This window comes from Leuciscus leuciscus (assembly GCF_965113295.1).
Source record: "Leuciscus leuciscus genome assembly, chromosome: 2".
NCBI lineage: Eukaryota > Metazoa > Chordata > Actinopteri > Cypriniformes > Leuciscidae > Leuciscus > Leuciscus leuciscus.
Window position 1 is genome coordinate 66,527,970 of NC_138726.1, and position 4,569 is coordinate 66,532,538.

Sequence of the window (4,569 nt, forward strand, 5' to 3'; positions counted from 1 at the left end):
GCCTTTCTGTTCCCTTCTATCACTCATACATTTATCTGTGTATTGATTAACCTAAACACACACACATATTACATATATTAACAATATATATCGTCAAACCACCAAGCCCTAATATATGGTGAGAATTTAAAGATTGGGACATGCTTGATGCTAAAAAGAGTAATACGAGCACTCAGTGTGGGGCAGACGCTGACTGACAGCATGACATCGCAAATCCAGTTCTCTGATCATAACCTTAACTTATTTGGGCTTTAATAAGAATAAGTGTAAGTTTAATTCATACAATGAATATTTTATTTTTATATTTGATTCTTAATTTTTTTTTACTAATTCTCACTACATGTTAAATAAATCTGTTGTACCAGAACATTCTGATAAAGTTATATTTTATTGTCCCTATTGTTTGTAATTTGCTTCTTTTTGTCTCATTTGTAATAACAGAAATGAGATAAAACAACACAAAATAACTATAGCTGTCACAGTTGTGTTTTGTTTAGTTGCCTGTCATCTTCATTGCCATTATCAGTTCATCAGTATCACCTGTGTGAAATATTATTTCACAATATTTTGTGAAATTGGACATTCAGTGAGGCTGAACTCTATCTGCACCTCAATTACAAAAAAAAGAAAAGAAGTACAATTACATCTTTCCATCACCATCGTTACTTCTCACTTAGTAACAATTACTCAGTAACACAAAATAAATTATTAAAGGAATGACTGATGACATGGTAGTGTACATGTGTGTTTCATCTTATGTACAGGTCCGTCTTGCGAAATAATCCAGGTGGAAAGACTGAGCGAGAGGCTCTAAATCTTGAGGATCATCAGATTCTGTAGATATTGGACGACTATTTAAAATAGCCTCTACTTCACACAATACCGTATGCAGGCCTTCTTTAGTTAATTACATTCACAGTTGGACTTTTCTTTACTTCTGGATCATCTTCAGACAGAGAGTGGGTTTTCATGTGTGTTACTGAGGGCCAGTCACATTCTGTTCTCCAAAGGATGTCTGGACCATGAATCAATCCTTTATTTTGCAGGAACCTTTCTGCATTCTGACCTCTTGAGACTTCATCAGCAGGGTTTGTTTTTGTGTCTACAAATTTCCATTGCGACAATTCTGTAGCTTCTCTTATCAAGGAGACTCGGTTTGCAACGAAGGTGTGGATTCTTATGTGTTTGTTGGATATATATTTCAGTACAGATTCACTGTCTGTCCAAAAAATGGATGTTCTTAAGATCAGCTGCAGCTCAGCTTTGATCACCTTGTCTACCTTCATATCTAGAACTGCTACCTCATTGCTCCAGTCTGGGAATTGTTGTATTTTTCAGAGAGCAAACTCTGGATTTCCCCACCAGGAAGGTAATATGCACTGCATTTTGTTCATTCACAAGTCTGAGATAACTCACAGTTCCATACCCTTACTCGCTTGCATCAGCTTGCATGGTGAAGATGTGCTTGTGTATGCGTGCCCACATGTTTAGGCTTTACACACCTGCTCACTTTGAAGTTGATCTTTCCATTTCACTCACTTTTCATTTAAGCTCTTTGGTATCTCTTCATCCCAGCCGATATTCATTCTGCAAAGTTCTTGTAACAGCAGCTTATCAGGTAGAGTGAAAGGAGCAAGAAACCAGAGAGGATCATAAATTAAACTTACAGTATTCCTCGTCTGGTGTGTTTGTGGTTGGATCGTGACATTGAATGTAAAATTATCACTTTCCACACACCAATATACACACAGTGCTCACTCTAATGGAAGTGTGTCTTCGTCCAGGTCTAGGTTTCTTATTCCCCTGGTTCGATCAGGTTCTGGAATGCTGGACAGCACCAATCCACTGTTGCTTACCCTTCTGGAAAGATGAAATCCTCCTCTTTCACAGGCAGCTGTCAAGTCTTGGATAAGTGAGATTGCTTCCTCCTTGGTGGCTACAGACTTCAAATAGTCATCCACCGAGAAATTAGATAAGATAGTGTCAATCCCTTCAGGCATGTAATACTGCTTGTTGGCCTCTCCTGTTTTTCTAAGTGCATAATGTGCACAGCTGGGTGAGGTTACGGCTCCTAAGATATCTACTGTCATGCGATACTCGAAGGGAGTGAGACTCACATCACCTCATGGCCACCAGAGAAATCTTAAGAAGTCAACATGTTCTTCTGCTACCCTATAGTTGGTGAAACATTGCTTCAATGCCACTCATGATCGGCTCCTGACGAAACCTCATCCACACTCCTGTGAGTTACAAAAAAATAAACTGAGAAAACAAAACTTTTAGAAAAGGTAATGCAAACTTAATGAAATCAAATAACTTAGCAAACAGAAGGTCTGAAGACCCTGTGCTCCCAGCAGGCCACACTCCAACAAGCCACACCCAGGCCCTTAAGCTGCTCCTGTCCTGCAGAGGGCGCACATCTCCAGAAAACAAAGATTAACACAATTATCCTTCAAATAAGGGATACAAATGGCTCCTACAATGCTTAAAGACATTAGACTTACTATTTAGAAAACAAACAACCAATTAACTATCAAGACTGACTGGCTAATGCTATTTCCCCCTTGACAGTGCTCTTTTATTCCTTCATGTTAACTGAGGGAAAATCAGATTGATGTTTCGTTTTAACCTTAATCAACAAGTCGAATCGACCATGGCATCCTCACCTGATCTTAAACCTCAATAACACAGAGATTCGCTCACCCACTGCTAGATGGAGTTGTAGGGCTGCAGAGTTGGGGTTTGGGGGCCTGAACTAGTTGATATAGGAAATCAGCAGTCTAATAAAGAGGTTGATGGGCACAAAGTATTTTGAAAAAATTAAACTTAAATGTATTTAAATATGTTACTTTTACTTTTCAAAGACTTTTAAACACAAAATACAAAAAAAGTATTTTGTATTTCAAATACGTATTTTAAAATACAGCCCATCCCTGTATATATGCCAATTTTTTTGTCATTGCAAAAAAGTCATTCATTCATTTAAAATGTTAGTGATACACAGCAGTCAGATATGCTGAATTTCTTAGTGTGAAGCAAACATTTCAACATTTAAATTTAGAATGACATTTTTAACATTTAAAACAGCTGGTATTTAAATGCCTGTAATATACCTGACAAATATCTCTTAAAAAAAAAAAAAAAAAAAAAAGGAGTGGCAGGAATGAGGTAGTGAATGTCTGATTTCGCCTTCCGCACCAGTTACTATAGTATACAGCAATATGTCAGTCCCAATCTCTCTCTCTCTCTCTCAACATGTAATGAGTCATTAAACCTTGCCACACATACGCTTTTAAAACTCCATCAAACTTCTCATACATATCAGAAATTCAGTCCATTTAAAGCAGACAGACAGATTTGCCATTCAATGAACTGACATTGCCCATTTAAAACACTATAAGCCACTTAAAGCTCAGACACTTAGTCCATTTAAAACAGGCTGCTAGCTAATGCAGAAGTTAGCACATTTCCCAGTGAACACTACGATCCATAGCCGGGTCTTTAACACTCATTACTGCCTGTCGAGCAGTCCTGCAGTTTTGATGAAAGCCGACAGCACACATGGTTGGAGACAGTGACACTGAACTAACATTGATTGGTAGTTGATGACCACAAGATCATGCAGGTGAGTGTCTCTGCAGGACACAAGAGGGTGTTACTCAATCATGGGGCATGATGGGCATTTCCAACTGCTTTACCCGATTTGATTTAATCCATTGGGGGTTTGGTTTAGGGCTGGGCCATAATGATTTTATCAAGTCTGTTGAAACTGGTTGAAAAACATCCATTGCAAATGGCCACTGATTGGTAAACGCCCAATTTGGTTTTGCATGTGCACTTCTTAGTAGTCTAAGACTATGTCAGTCCAAGTCCGCTTTTTGTGCATATCAGATTGAAATCAGATTTAGCAAGTGTGGATGGCAGTTCAGTTACAAGCTACATTAATATGTGTACTATTCAAATCTCATTTCTAGAAATCATTTTCAGTCTGACTGCTCTGATCGGATTTGCATGGTTTACACGCCAAGTAAAACGTAAAGGTGCCAGACGAGCAGAAAAAGACAATATAACAGAGACTTTTTCTTTAAACTAGCGGAGACGACAGCACTGAATAAAGCCGCTCACACCTCCTCCGGTTCTGTCACCGATGATGCAGTCATCCAGCGCGCCGGATACACGCGCTCACAGCTGTGTTCCAAACCCCTCCATGCTGTGGTTGTTGTTGGCGTACACCTAACAATGCAACGTCATTACCATATAGTGTAACGACTGAGACAAATCAGACACAATTATTTGTTATATTTAACAAATAATCTTTAAAACTCACTCTGGGATCTATGGTCTCATCCCCCCAACACAGGCAAGAAGGGTCTTGGTTACCATGACTACAATCAGATAAGTTGTTTTTATTGCTGTTAAAAAATGTGGTCACGTGGAAAAAGCAGAGGCCATAAGAAAGACCCACAGCCCTTAAAACAGACTTTCCTGCATTATTTTATGACCAAACTGATCTGTAAATGAACATGCACCCCAGGACACTGAGTGAATGATTTACTGTCTTGTGTAGTG